Raw genomic sequence first — 16,664 nt, forward strand, 5'->3', positions numbered from 1 at the left:
AGCCAAAACTAAAGCCTATGGAATTCAAGGGAGCGTGCATTTACTTATAGCTTCAAGTTTATAATGCCATTCCACTTCTTTTTTAATAAGTGATGCGCACCTAGATAAGCCACTTCACTCCATGATGTTCAAAGATTATAAACTTCCCAAAATGTACTTATTCCACTTTATTTCTTCTGATCTAAATTATATTCTATTAAAGACTACCTTGAATGTCTCTTCAATCTAGGGGTTTGATCTTTTAAACACTTACTGCATTTAAATTACATGGAAGTTTCTCTCATGTAAGTGGGAGATTTGGGGGCACAGCTTTTTAAATGGCGTATTTCTTTTCTGAAGAAGCCATATTTTCATTGTCATCTACAACTAGAAATACCTTACCCATTTTTCTGAATGATCAGTTGATGACTGGATGGTGTGTGTGTGGCTGACATACACTCTGTTTGCATTGGCCTTCCCCTTCTAATAGGTTTTTATTGCTCATTCCTGACTATTCCACTATGATTACATTATATTGTCTGTTAATGTACTGTGGGCTTTAGCGTAGGAGAAAAAAATCAATTTTCTCCAGTTATTAAACATAGCCCAGACCCTGAGTTTATTCACAGACAGTGGATAGGGTCAGATCCTCAGCTCCTGTAAACTGGAGTAAATCCACTGACATGGGGTCTTATTTTAATGGAGCTACGTCAATATACATCAGGTGATTACCAGGTCCATATTTGCTACCAAATTGTGTAGGAGCATACTGATCAAGAGAAATGCATGCTCCTACACAATTATAAAAGTGTCTATATATGCATATATAGGACTGTATTCTACCTTACACTTTACCTTCTATAGCGCATCTCTCAACTTTTCTTCTCCATATTGCTGATATTTACAATAGCTGAACCCAGCTCAGAATAGGGCTGTTTGACTCCTGTGAATATTGGATGTTCTGAAACCTGAATTTGGACTGGACTCCAAATTATGCAAATAACCTTTACAGTAAGCTAACCCAAAATTCTGAGTCCCAATAACCCCACACTTCATAGTGTTCAAAGTCAAGACTAACACTTCACAGCTTGGACCATATTTAAATTAATTTCCCAAGTTTTATCAGTTATTCTCTAGTCTCGGCAGCATTTCATTGCTAGTGGAAAACAAAGATGTTAGAAATAGAAGTCACACTGTAGGAAGCAGAAAAATGATGAAATCTACAATAAAGATTAGATGGGGGGGGAAGTGTGGCTCAGACAGGGTAAGAAAGACCTCCACTGCAAGCAAAACATTATGGAGGAAGAATTGTATGATGATTGGTATCACTAGACTTAAACCAAAAGGGAGATGTTCAACTATAGATAGTACCCCAAGAAAATCTCATTACTGCTAATAAATATTCTTTAAGCACAAAACACTTGTCCAAGTACCGTATGTTACTGCTGGAATCTGATCAGGAAACAAAAGTTGCAATTGCATATAGCACAAACATCTTAGGTTTCACATTAATTTCTCCTCTTAGATGTGTTGTGCTATCATCAGAATTTTAAAATAAAACTTTCCTATACGATATTTTACTATTGAGGCCCACATTTGCAAAACCCTGCACCTCTGCAGTGGATAAGATGCCTACAGGGTACACAGGAATATTTGTTTTTAATATGCCCCAAAAACCCCACACTTGAATTTGTGCATGCATGCTAATTGTGTATAACAGGTGTTTAGGGTTGTGAGTTGTGATCTGTTATCAAATGAAACCTGTTGGCTTTGGTTCACTGACTGCTGTTCTAATGCAGATGATACTTGTAAAACACCTGCTGTTACTTTTGCAACATCAGCCCCTGCCTCTCAGCAACCAATGCAGATTGTGCATAGGTGCTAGTGAGATCTCACGTGATTTCCTGCACAGATCTACAGAAATGACTATTTTCATTTTACAAGTATTTATAAGGAAGGGACTAGTGAAATTTTTGCCAATAGGAGAGCTTCCCCCCCACCTCTCCCTCCATCTGATCCAGGCTATTTTACTATTCCCACCAACAAATAGTTTTCACTGTGCACATGGAAAAATATCACTATAGGAAAATTACAAATTCACGCCCAGAAATATTAACTTCTGTCATGTAATTCAAGTGAACCCTATGGGGATGCCGTTGTTCACACTGGTGAGCACTTACTATCTGTCTGTATTAGATGTCCCCCCATTTCTGTTTTATCTAACCACCTCGCAATCTTTGAAAGTATTATCACAGCACCCCTATGGAGGTAGGGAAATATTATTATCCTCATTATACATATAGGGCAATGAAGCACACAGAAACAAAGGCTATATCTACATTATGAATGTAGAGTGTGATTTCCCCTCTGCTCAATGAGCTAGAGTGAGTATAAATAGCAGTGTAGATGCAGTAGCACAGGTAGTGGCTGGATACACATGGCTGAGCCATATCTAATACACACCCACCTGAAATGGTGGGTATGTACTTGGCACAGCTCAGTCCCATCTCTGCTACACTTCTATTTATGTTCAGACTAGCTTGATGGGAGCAGGGGAAAATCAGCCTCCTAGCTTATAGTTTAGGCATAGCTTAAGTGTCAGATTTTAGGAAATAGATGCCCAAATACCTTTAAATCACTGGCCCTGAATGACTTGGCCAATGTCATGCAGCTAGTATATGGTGGAGCAGGGAACTGAAAACATTAGAGCCCCCTAAACCAGAGTTGGGAAAACTTTTTGGCCCAAGGGCCACATCTGGGTGGGGAAAATGCATGCAGGGATACAGATGTAGGGCTGCGGCATGGATGCGGTGTGCAGGAAAGGGCTTAGGACCAGGGGTTGGGGTGCAGGAGGGGTTCGGGGTATGGCCTGGCGCCACGTACCTGGAGCGGCTCTGGGGTGGCAGCAGTGTGCACCGGGGCCAGGGAAGTTTGCCTGCCTGCCCTGGTGCCGCGCTACTCCCAGAAGTGGCCAGCACCATGTCCCTGCAGCCCCTGGTGGGGGCGGGGGCAGAGGGCTCTGCTCATCGAAGCTCCCATTGGCCATAGAGGAAGTACCCACAGGCGAGGGCAGTTTCCTGTTCCCAGCCAATGGGAGCTGCGGGAGGCGGTGCCTGTAGGAAAGGGCAATGCACGGAGCCCTCTGCCCCACCAGGGACTGCAGGGACGTGGTACTAGCCACTTCCAGTAGCGGCACAGGACCCATGGTGCCACAGGGATGGCAATCCCGTGGGTCAGATTCAAAGCCTTGATGCAGGCCATTGTTTGCCCACCCCTGCCCTAAACACTGGAGCATCCTCCTGTCAACATGAGTGCCACTGAAGTCAGTGGGACTACTCACATGAGTAATTGCTCACCGGTGAAAGTAAGGGTTTCATAATCAGGGCAAAGTTTGTATTTGTAATTATTAGATTAATTGAATTTATTAACCAATTAATTTGGGCATTTTTCAGTCAAGCTGTCTTACATTATAAGTTTCAGAGTAACAGCCGTGTTAGTCTGTATTCGCAAAAAGAAAAGGAGTACTTGTGGCACCTTAGAGACTAACCAATTTATTTGAGCATAAGCTTTCGTGAGCTACAGCTCACTTCATCAGATGCATACTGTGGAAACTGCAGAAGACATTATATACACAGAGACCATGAAACAATACCTCCTCCCACCCCACTCTCCTGCTGGTAATAGCTTATCTAAAGTGATCATCAAGTTGGGCCATTTCCGCACAAATCCAGGTTTTCCCACCCTCCGCCCCCCCCCACACAAACTCACTCTCCTGCTGGTAATAGCCCATCCAAAAGTGACCACTCTCTTCACAATGTGTATGATAATCAAGGTGGGCCATTTCTGCACAAATCCAGGTTCTCACCCCCCCCCCCTTTTTTTTTTTTTACATTATAAGATGCTTCTCTTTGTTGGACATGCCTGAGATTTATTGAAAGTGCATGATTTGGTGACCTCAGAGTTGTAGGACTCAGACCCCTAAGAAAACAAGCAGCTGGTTGATTAGACAAAAGTATCAAAGGCCAAATTTAGCCCTGGCATAACTGTATGTAGGACCTACTTAAAATGAATTGGAAGTGAGGCTGCTTTAGACAATTAAAAATCATTTGTCTCATAGTTCTTACACTATTATGAAATCCAGACAAGGAAGACCTTTATTCTAATCCCACACTTGCCAATATACACAGTGAGCAACTCCTCTTACATCAGTGGAATTATGTTCTTTTAAAACCTGTTTAAGTGAAGTCAGAAACAGGTTCAAATGGAACAAAAATGCCCTTTAAATTTAGTGTAGCCCCAAGACAAATACAAATATGTATATTAAATTTAGGTAAAGTTTGACTGAGTGTTCCATTTTGCAGTATATCTAGGTTTTGTAGATTAATGCAATTACAATTCAGATCTCAGTTTCCTGGGAATTATTTTGAAGTGTGGTACTTATGATCACTGAAAGGAAATAATTTATTACAGGTCAGTCAATTTCAAGAGATGAGGGAAAAGCAAAGGATCAGATCCCAGAAAAACAGGTATATATTCACAGACAGAAGGTGGATGGGAACTCAGAATATCAGTATAGGGCAAGTGTGTCAAAGGACAGGAGCTTCTGCAGTTAGTACAAAAACTCTGTTGCTTGGAATAATTTAAGAAGGGAACTTCTCATTGTTGTAATGTTTGTTGCACAGCTATTATTTGACATCATTCTGAAAAACACAAGAGAAATGTTTTCTCACTGGCCTCAAAAAATCATTTGATAATGAAAGCTAGAAGGAGATCTCAGCTGTTCATGTTTGTTTCCAGGTGTTCAGAACAAAATCTAATGCAGTCTGGAAGCTGAGAGAAAAATCTTGAACTCAAGTGCATTCATGTAACAATTTCAAATAGCTGAAAATGCTTTCCAAGTGTCTTTTCTTGAGCAAAATGGTAGGGTTTTGTGGGGTTTTTGGCTTTTATTTTATTTTTTTTAAATAACCCTACCATCACCCACCCCGCTAGTCAAAAAATGCTAGGAGAGATTTTAAAATGTTTCTCCAGAATTTTCTTACACAGTTTATGATAACTATGTTTACAGCTAGATTGTTTCTCACTAGGGCTGGTTAAAAAAGAAAAAAAATATTTCCCCATCAGAAAATTTGGTTTAATTAATCAAAGTTTTTCTATGGGTAAAGATGTTAAACTCGAAACACAGCATTTCATTTCAGGTTGACAATCACTGCCTTTGTCTGGGCTGCCACAATGCCTCGGTTAGCTGTAGTTCCAAGTCGCTCATACACACATTCTTCCTGCTCTCTGGCTAGAGTACATCTCTTCCATGATGCAGACCATAGTTTTTCTCTGTGTCTGAGCCATTTTGTGGTGATTTCTAGGACCATTAGGCACCACAACAGCTCATCCATAGGAGAGGCTGCAAGTGCTTCATTGGAGATGAGGGACTCAAGACCACTCCTGTGAGGCTTTGTGGCAGCTCCTGAGGATGCAGAGATTAATGTTGACCTAACCCAAAACAACAAGCTTTTCTGTCCAGGTATGTTGAGAGTTTGACTGAAGATATTGAAACAAATCTTAATTTCCAAATGGAAGTTTTTGGAACTTTTTGTTCCACAATATTATTTCAACGAGTTTTAAATTCTAATTCAGGATTAAAACTAACGTTAAAATAGAGTATTTTCTCATAGGATGAAATTTTTTTGATAAGCTCTATTTTTTTAGAGATATATGACTTGGCATAATGGATCAGGCCCATGGTCCCTCTAGTCTGCTATCCTGTCTGACATGCCCACACATGAGAACGGTGGTGTTGTGCAGTGCCTTCCTACTATCTCCTTCCATAGAGCAGGCAGAAAGGGAGAGTGTCATTAAATTGGAGCAAGGCAGTATGGGTGCACAATTTGCTTGTGGTATCAGCCTGCAGCCAATTGATATGCAAGTGGCGCAAGCAGGGAAGAATGGGTAGGGGAAGAAGAAGTGGGTGGCGACCTGAGCAGCAGTGACCATGAGATGGTTGAGTTCAGGTTACTCACAAAAGGAAGAAAGGAAAGTAGCAAAAGAAAGAAAAAACAAGCTTCAGGAAAGCCTTAAGGACTCCGTTAGGGAACAGATGGGCAGGATCCCCTGGGAGGCTAATATGAGGGGGAAAGAAGTCCCGGAAAGCTGGCTGTTTTTTAAAGAAGCCTTATTGAGGGCTCAGGAACAAATTATCCCAATGTGCAGAAAGAATAGCAAATATGGCAGGCGGCCAGCTTGGCTTAACAGTGAAATCTTTGGTGAGCTTAAAAAACACAAAAAGGAAGCTTATAAGAAGTGGAAACTTGGAGAGAGAGGACTCAGGAGTATAAAAATATTGCTTGGGCATGCAGAGGTATAATCAGGAAGGCCAAAACACAACTGGAGTTGCAGCTAGCAAAGGATGTGAAGGGTAACAAAAAGGAAAAGGTCAGAGAAAGTATGGGACCCTTAATGAATGGAGGAAAAAGTGACAGACGGTGTGGAAAAAGCTGAAGTACTCAATGCTTTTTTTGCCTCTGTCTTCACAGACAAGATCAACTCCCACACTACTGTCCTGGGCAACACAGTATGGGGAGGAGGTGAGCAGCCCTCAGTGGTGAAAGAACAGGTTAAGGACTATTTTGAAAAGCTGGACATGCACAAGTCCATGGGTCCAGATCTAATGCATCCAAGGGTGCTGAGGAAATTGGCTGATGTGATTGCAGAGCTATTAGCCATTATCTTTGAAAACTCATGGCAACCGGGGGAGGTCCTGGCCAATTGGAAAAAGGCAAATACAGTGCTCATCTTTAAAAAAGGGAAGGAGGAAAACCTGGGGAACTACAGACCAGTCAGCCTCACCTCAGTCTCTGGAAAAAAAATCATGAAGCAGGTCCTCAAGGAAACCATTTTGAAGTGCTTGGAGGAGAGGAAGGTGATCAGGAACAGTCAACATGGATTCACCAAGGGCAAGTCATGCCTGACCAACCTGACTGCCTTCTATGATGAGATAACTGGCTCGATAGATATGGGGAAAGCAGTGGACATGATATATCTTGACTTTAGCAAAGCTTTTGATACGGTCTCCCACAGTATTCTTGCCAACAAGTATGGATTGGATGAATGGACTATGAAGTGGATAGAAAGCAGGCTAGATCATCGGGCTCAATGGGTAGTGATAAATGGCTTGAAGTCTAGTTAGCAGCTGGTATCAAGCTGAGAGCCCCAGGGGTCAATTTTGTTCAACACTTTCATTAATGATCTGGGTGATGGCATGGATTGCAGCCTCAGCAAGTTTTCAAATGACATTAAGTTGTGGGGAAGAGGTAGATATGCTGGAGGGTAGGGATGGGGTCCAGAGTGACCTAGACAAATTGGAGGATTGGGCCAAAAGAAATCTGATGAGGTTCAACAAGGACAAGTGCAGAGTCCTGCACTTAGGATGGAAGAATCCCATGCACTGGTACGGGCTGGGGACTGACTGGCTAAGCAGCAGTTCTGCTAAAGAAGACCTGGGGATTACAATGGATGAGAAGCTGGATATGTGTCAGCAGTGTGCCCTTGTTGCCAAGAAGGCCAACAGCATATTGGGCTGCATTAGAAGGAGCATTGCCAGCAGATCAAGGGAAGTGATTATTTCCCTCTATTCAGCACTGGTGAGGCCACATCTGGAGTATTGTGTCCTTTTTTGGGCCCCCCACTACAGAAAGGATGTGGGCAAATTGGAGAGCATCCCGCAGAGGGCAACAAAAATTGTCAGGGGGCTGGAACACCTGACTTATGAGGAGAGGCTGATGGAACTGTACTTGTTTAGTCTGCAGAAGAAAAGAATGGCTGGGGGGGGGGGGAGATTTGATAGCAGCCTTCAACTACCTGAAGGGGGGGTTCCAAAGAGGATGGAGTTCGGGTGTTTTCAGTGGTGGCAGATGACAGAAGAAGTAATGGTCTCAAGTTGCAGTGGGGGGGGTCTAGCTTGAATATTAGGAAACACTGTTTCACTAGGAGGGTGGTGAAGCACTGGAATGGGATATCTAGCGAGGTGGTGGAATCTCCATCCTTTAGAGGTTTTTAAGACCTGGCTTGACAAACCATCCCTGGCTGGTATGATTTATTTGGGGTTGGTCCTGCTTTGAGGAGGAGATTGGACTAGATGATCTCATGCGGTCTCTTCCAACCCTAATCTTCTTTGAATAGTGTGCCTCAGAGAAGTGTCTTTATTCACAATGACATTTAAGCTTTTTCAGAGTTAGTACCACTTCCTCAGGGCTGTGACTAAAAAGACAATTTAGCCTGCAAAGTGTACTACTATGGTGCAAACAAACATATGGTTTTCAAACCATGGCTTTCAGTGTGTGTGTGTGTGTGAGTGTGTGTGTGTGTGTGTGTGTGTGTGTGTGTGAGTGAGAGATATACATGACGACATCACTTGCATGCACAGGTGTGTAAGCAATCTGAGGCCAGACAAACCTCTCACTATGTGTTGATTCATTTTATCCATTCTAAGAACATACATGTAGAATGGGGATCAAGGAACCTCAAAACATTTGTTATTCAGTGCAGATGAGAAATTTGGATGCTTGTCTCAACTTTTTCAAGCCTCATGTGTTTGTAATATTGGACTTGGAAGCTCACAAGATGTTCTCACAAGGGATATCCAGCCCTACTATTTTTTAATCAGGTTAGCTTAATCACTTCTCTAGCGAAAAAAGAGACTTCCCTGTAGTGACTCTGAAACAGAAATCTAGTCTGAGCTAAACTATGAAGTAAAGGTGCTTGCAAAAATCATTTTAAAAAATCCTAATAAGTGTTTTGGTTCTGGTTCATTTCCAGTTTTGGAAGAAGGATCATGGTTTTGGTTTTATCTGAGCTGACTCACCCATCCATATAATAAAGCTCAAAAATGACTACCTTAATCTAGATAGACAACTAAGAAAATAGCCTTTTATATCACTCATCTGGTCTTGACTCAAAGCTGAATTTTAATCAAACAAATTTTGAAGAGAAATACATTGCACAAAGATAAGTGGGCTCTTCAAAACCTACACCATTTACATTCCCTGTGACATCAGACTGTGTATGAAAATTCATTAGCAAAAGTAAAAGTGACAGTCTCTAATAAGACTGCTTTTAAAAAGCCAACATAAATATGAGATTTTGATGGTTTCTGTAGACACAAAGGAGAAATTGAACTAATAAGCCAACAGATAGATTCAGAGACACTGAGGCAGCCTGACCTGCAGTACTAGAAAATTTTGCACCTCGATTCACCACAGACAGACTGATTGGAAAGCGTTATACAGGACTTTCATTACTTGATATGTGCAACCACATTCAATTCAAAGTGGCTATATGCATGTAACTGTGATCCTAGTTTGACTCACCAACTCCAATCCTCAAGCTGTGCTGGGCACCGGAACCAAAAAGGGGGAGGCAGAAGCTGGCTTTATATCCCCTTTATCTTCCCCCTCCTTTCCAATTCTGGGCCCAGCCAAGCCTGTGGTACAATTTAACACAGCCCAAGTTTGTCCTTTAGTGAGGAGAAATGGTAGCATTTTAATGTGCAAGAAATAGTGGGGAAAGAAAAAAAAAATCAAGTTGAGACTTTGAAAAGTTTCTCTAGAAATGACAGTTCTCCCCTCTCCCTGTGCTTGTCTCTCCCCCACTCCACACACTGCACCAGCAGGGGGAATCCTTAAGTGGCAGATTCCAGAAGTGGGTCATTAACATAACAGGCACCTGCAGAGATGTCCAGATGGACCCAATAATTAGAGCCTATTTCCAACACAAATAGACCAATTCTACTGAGAAATTGCCATCCATAATTTCTTCCATGCGTTAAGCCACAAGAAACAGATTTCAAAAGAAAACTTCTATCTCGCTGCTCATGGTTTTAGCGTACAATCAGTGAAAGCATCCATAGGGCACTGTGTATAAGATATGTTTAACAAATGCATTAGCTAGCAGATGTTAATTAACAAGCTTTCAAAACACTACTTACTGTCACTAGTGTAGAGGAAGCGGTGTTTAAAACATGTGAACTGGACATGTTCAGTGCCAAGTGGTGTTTGAAAGTATTAACACATGAACATAATAGCTAAAATGTTTGCTAAGTACAAATAGTTTTGCCAGGCTTAACAAGGCCTGAGACACCTAGAGAGAGACTGTACTGAAACAGGAAATATGTTCACAGCATGAATACACACAACAGGTGATAATATTATTGTTAAATCCCATGCAAGGGTGTGTAATCTCCAACTGTGTGCAGAGTCACAGAAATCCAGCCATCCCTAGCAATAAAAGGAATTGTGAAGCTCAGAGTCTAATGCATCAATTTGGTAACAGCTGTTTAGTTTGTTAAGTGAAAATTGATCAAGGTATTTCATGAAATTTATTCGTTTTCACACTTAAGCTATCTAACACAATGCAATGATTACACAGGGATACTTTTGTATTTCATTGAAATGTTTTTAAAGTTTCCTATTAGTTCCCTTGGAAAGGAGCCTCTTTTTTTAAGAGTCCGTCACACACAGCAGTAATCACATATTAGTCTGCATAGATTGATGTAACTGCAATTTTCTCCAGGAAAATCTCTGAAAGGAAACAAAGAAAGAACATTTGTTATTCACACAATAGGAGTCTGGCCAGAACTGAGAACCCTTCACACATTATATCATGTGATACACAAGCCAGTGCTGAATTATGCTGATCCTTAGTCATTTTACTCTAAAATTCTCCTTACTGCCTTGTTATAAACTAAGAGCTTAGGTTATGGTTTTAATCACCAGGCTTGATTAAGGAGTGCCATGTTGCTACGTGGGGCCAGCACCAGCCTCAGGAGGGAGCTGTGCCTGTGAGATAGGACAATTGCCTCTCCGGCTCCCCTGTTGTTTCAAGGGGGAAGTGATCAGCTACTGGCCTATCCAAGACAAAATGCACGTGAATCCTACTGAGGCTTTGTTGTGAGCTAGGTGCTAAGTTGCGGGATGTTATCAGGACGAAGGTGGCTTCGTGCCTAGCCATCTGCTGAAATTTAGGCATCTCAGGGACTTTAACAGTGAGCATTTAGGGCTTGTCTACACTGGCACTTTACAGCGCTGAAATGTGCTGTGTTCAGGGAAGTGTGTTTTTACAAGGAAGTTGCAGTGCTCTAAAGTGCCAGTGTAGACAGTGCACCAGCGCAGGTAGCTACTCCCCTTGCGGAGGTGGGTTTCTTAGAGCGCTGGGAGACCTCTCCCCCAGCGCTCTGCCATGACTACACAAGCCACGTTAAAGTGCTGCCATGGTAGCGCTTTAACATTGCCGGTGTAGACAAGCCTTAAGTGCCGAGGGACTTTAGGCAGCAGCTGAGCAGGGGTTTTGTGAATACCAAGTGCTGACCATAGGCCTCTAATGCCACTTCATACATCTAAGTACCCTTGTCAATCCCATCCAAGCAACTGTCTAGTCCTAGAATAGGAGTTCACATCATTGTCATGCCTATGAATGGGGATCCTCTTCTCTGTTTGGTGAGGCACCTAGCACATTCACTGGTGCCGAGAGAAATAATGAAAAATTGGTGCCAACTACAACTACAATCCTTGTAACTCTTCTCCACAAAAAATGGAAAAGCTAGTTGTCCTGCTCCTCCTCCTCCCTGAACCTTGTGTGCCCAGAAGCTAACGGCTATCTTAGCCTCAGTACCTCAGACAATTGCATTTACCAGATCTTCAGTAGATTTTTTTTTTTAAATAAGACACTGAGATAAAGCAATTTAAAAAGGTAGACTTTTATTCTTTTAGAGACACCAGTCAGAAGGCTATGTTCTGGCTGATGCAGTGTTGAAAGACTGAGCTTCCCTCCCCCAACCCCAGAACCTTAAAAGGACAATATTTTACTGACATTCTATCATTTTTCCAGTACTATTGTCAAGTTTAAGAAGGCCAAAGAATCCAGATAACATCTTGAATAATATTTATACAGCCTCCAAATAATTTAGCATTTCAAACCCAGAGTAGATTCAGGCGTCTGTTTACAACCAGGTATGTCAACATTTTACAGAATCCAAATATAGTTATCAAACATAACCAGGCCTCTACAATATTAGAACATAGTTACCACTCTTAAGTGTGAAGGCACAAGGATAGATTATATAGATGAAGTTGCCCAAGAAGGTTTGAAATTATCAGTACATGAGTCTAAGAAATGCCACTGTTTAGAAATAGGAAAGCATTTTTTTTTTAAAAAAAAATAAATAAAGGTTTTACTAAAACTGCCATGTGAGTTAAGGCTCAATTTACTTTCTATCAAGAGAAAAAAAAAAAACAGTATACTAGTCAGTGATGTAATCATACGAAAAATCAATGTATTCTTCTACTGGTGCTGTGCTGTCCAATCCTCCACGAGAGTATATTAGTTCCCTTGGAAAGGAGCCTCTTTTTTAGAGTGTCACACAGCAGTAATCACATATTATTCTGCAATAGATTGATGTAGCTGCAATTTTTGTAGAGTTAAGAATTCGTATGTCTGCATGATGGACATCTTTCATTGCAAATTTAAGACTTTGATTATATTCCTGTAACAGCCTGCCTTATGAGCCCTTGTTAATTTTTAATCAGGGAAACAGCAAGAGTAGCAACACACATGGTTTCAAATTCACGTTACATCATCAGCTGCTTGATAAAAGTAGACTAGAAAGGTTATTGAACCAATATCCCCATAGTCAGCAACCACTAAATGAGTGGCCTTGCTTCTCTAAAGCTTGTACAACCTGGCACCCACATATCATAAGGAATTCACTGAACACTGGGGAGGGAAGAAAAATGAGACATATTATATATATGTCTCAGGGACTTTGTTGAGTCTGCACTATACAAGTCAGAAATATGACCTGCATAATTAGCACTCCCTAAATAAATAAGTGTCTCTCTGTAAAGCTTTTTACTTTGACATCGGTATTATGCCACAAGGCTCAACTGAAGTCAGCTGAAGAAACAAATCAACAAGAAGTTTGATAGTGCTGCACTGTGAAGTTATCTGGCTGGTCCAGGAGCATTTAGTAAATGTTTTCTGTAAAACATTCCTGCAGGAATTAGGAGTGTTCTGTCTCAATCGAATCAGGAAATCCATTCTTCGCAGGAGGGCTTTACATACCAGTTCTATACCTTCTGGAATGCTTATGCTTTCTTCTCATGGCAAGTTCACCTTGCCATCCTTTCCTTATCAACTTACAAGTCTTTTTTAAAACAGTCTCCCCCTTTATAAATGGGGTTTTAGAAGTGCTGTATGTATTTAGCCGCTTATATATTTCTAAACCTGCTATTTAAAATGCAAATAGCTAATTGCATCATGAGCGCAATGCTGAATTCCGAACACGGACGTATCACACCCCTTTCAGTATTAAGTAGCTCTTGTAATTTACAGTTGTGGCTTGATGGCAATAATTTCAGTTGCCTAAATCAAAAGTTTTCTAGGTGATCTTGAGTGTTCCTGTATAATTTATGTTAAAATGCAGATGGAGTGAGATCTCAGCTCAGATGGACTGAGATTTTTCTTTACGCTTAGTTTTCCCATTGACTTGAATTACACCAGCACTCACCACGTTATAGATATCGATATTTGCAGAACACTACCACATGGGCCCCCCAATTTTGGTGGGGCCACTGTTGTTTTTGGTGTTTTATAAACAGACAAAAATGGTCTATTATTTCAAGGAGAGCATGCTGCTAGTCTGGTTAGATAAGTGAGAACTTAAATTCCATCATCATCATCATCATCATCTAATGATGAAAGAAAAGCTAACTAGATGCTCATGTGAACTAGTTGTTCCAGCAGTTCAGTGATAAAGTACATAAAGTGATAAAGTACATAAAGTACAGTTTATGACTTGATTGAGGCCTTTACAAACATATCATTAACGTTCTCAAAGCTAACATAACCAATGCTTTCTTATAATCCCTTCCTCTTGCAAGAGTGTATTCTAGAGACATTTGGACAGTCCATTGGAGCTGTTCACTTCAGCTCTCCTATATAGTCACAAGCATTCCAGCTAGCCAACCATACTCTAAACTACCTCTAAAACTGACTGTTTCTTTTTAAGAAGGCAGTTTTCTTGCACCTGATTCCACAGTTGAATTATAAGCATTCAAAAATAGGATTGTAATGAAACACTCAGACTAATATTTTAATCCTTGGCATCCTAAACTTGGTTTAAATCTTGTCTCTCTCACCAATGAAAGTTGGTCCAATAAGAGATATTACGTGATCCACCTTGTCTCTCATATCCTAAGCTTATACAAACAATAGCATATATTTGTATGCCTATGGTCTGAGCACCCACAGTTCTGAGTAAAATAGGGAGAGCTGTGGGTGCACAATATCTGAGCACACAGGCACTAGGCCATACATTTAAGTACCCAAATAAAGAATATTGATGCCTAATTTCAGGCAGTCTAATTTGAAAATTTGGCTACAGTCCTTCAACAGCACTTGTAGGCACTAGTGTATTACATGGTTTCACATTGCATTGCTTTATCTTGTGTCCTTCATGGAAATTCCACACATTTTATGATTAATTGACCTCTCAAGCCATTACACTATTCTGCCTGACATGGTTAGCTTGATAGTAAGTCAACTGTGCTTTTTCAAATGGATCTAAAGATAATACCAGTTGAAAGGACACTCTGTTTCACTGTCCAGAGACCCTAGAATACTGGTCATCCTGAAAGAATGTTTTACCAACAATTCTCCCTTAAAAAAAGCCAGACAAGTTCCTAGTTGAATCATTTTCCTCAACAGTCCAGCGGAGGGAGTTTATTCACAGTGTAATCTTGAAATTGAACTGTTCTACAACAAATATAGCCCGAGTTACACCTGATCACCTTTACTGAAGTCTTCCTTTACCTTTTCCATGAGATCATGCCTTTCACTTGCTCAAAGATTTTTTTTTAAAGTACATACAGTTGTGTATTCTGAAGCTTGAAGTACACACAACACTGTATATAAAAGACAATATGTTTACAAATTCAGTTTTGTTTGTAAAGGGAAGATTGCTTTCATACAGCTGCTATTTACAGTACGCTTTGTGTTGCAACTGCTAATTTAATGGAAGTTCAATTTTTTTTTCCAGCCCATAAATTCCAAAGTGCCTCTGTATGTTTAAAAAAAAAAAATCCCACAGTTTTAATTCAGCTCCTAGCAAACTGATAGGCAGGCAACAGCACAGCAATGTGTGAACCTTCTCCCTGGGTGTTAGCTTGATTTTCACATTGTCACTGCATCAGTATCTCACCATGTGTATATCCCGATAAGCGTGCACCCTCCTTTTCAGAGGTCCACACTGTTGACCTTGCATTCATTGCAACAGAAAGGCTGCTGCTGGCTGCAGTAGATTAATATGAGCTCCAATAGCGTAGTTTTTGATTAAGGTCCTGAGGTTAGAAAAATGTAATTTGTACCCCACAAAGTGCCATAGTACAAACAGTGACAGCAATTAATCCTCTGCCTGCTGATGACAGTGATAAAATATCTGCTGCTGCCTCTAATAACTTTATTCATGTTCCAAAAGGAAAATTTACATGCTCCATGAATGTGAAAGAAAAAAAAAATAGACTTTTTATCAACCTGAAAGTTTTTAATCTTTGAAGTTAATGACTGTTTAACAAATCCATTTATTGAAACATGTTTCAATAGAATCTTTGAGATTCTCATTTGCAGGATTAAAAAAGATAAATCAGACTTCTCATAGAAGTTAACTAACTGCAGGGGGTGGGATTTTGGGGGTGAATCTTAATTAAAAAGCAGGATGAAAAATACAGAAGTGTCTGAGGGGAGACCTAATATCAAATGTGTTAAGCATGTGATTAAGATAAGAGATGTTAAAAAGATAATTAAGATCTAATCCTTAATTAAATCTAAAATACAAGTGCAGTATCTGTGACAAGCTCCTACAAGTTCACTGCTCAAAAATGAACTTGCATACAGTAGGTGATATTCACACTTATGATAGTACTCCTGTTTTTCCATGTCTCCAAAACTGGCACATTGTTTAGAATAGAATTTAAGTTTGATTATTTCATTTTTTTTAAAGTGCAGCTGAAAACTTAGATTACATTCATATTTCTGAAGAGATTAAGATGTTACTTTTCCTATAATATAAATATACTTGAGAAACCATACTCCATATCCACCTCAATTTTTTACAGCTCCTTTATGAACAATTCTCAACAAAGTTTCCTCTTCACATACTATACTAAAACCACTCTTGTAACTAATGGACCACTTTGAGGAATTTAGTTCCCAATGCTTTGGGGATACAGTCTGGCTAAAGAGAGTTATAGCACTTGCTTCTGTAATTAAGCATCTAATCCTATTCTAATTTAAATCAGTAGTGTTAGATATATGTCCCTGTATGAAGAACAGCCAGGTATTTTCAGTCAGAATAGCCTTTTGTAACAGGGCCAGCCCCCTCCCAAGCACTCCATCATGGCCAGAGGTCATTCTTTGTTTCTCCCCTCCCACCTTTCAGAAGTCACTGTCCACAGATAATTCAAACCAATCCCCTCTTAGGATCCATTTCATTGAGTTCTCTGGTAAACTTTGGCTCTCTAGGCTTCAATCCCAGTTCAGCATCTCTCTTCTGATTAATCCAAAACAACTCAAAAACCAAACACACAATAATCATCACAGCTGGCTTTTAATCCCTCACCTGGTTTGACAGGGTCTGCTCC

The sequence above is a fragment of the Lepidochelys kempii genome, chromosome 5, assembly GCF_965140265.1.
Source record: "Lepidochelys kempii isolate rLepKem1 chromosome 5, rLepKem1.hap2, whole genome shotgun sequence".
Taxonomy (NCBI): domain Eukaryota; kingdom Metazoa; phylum Chordata; order Testudines; family Cheloniidae; genus Lepidochelys; species Lepidochelys kempii.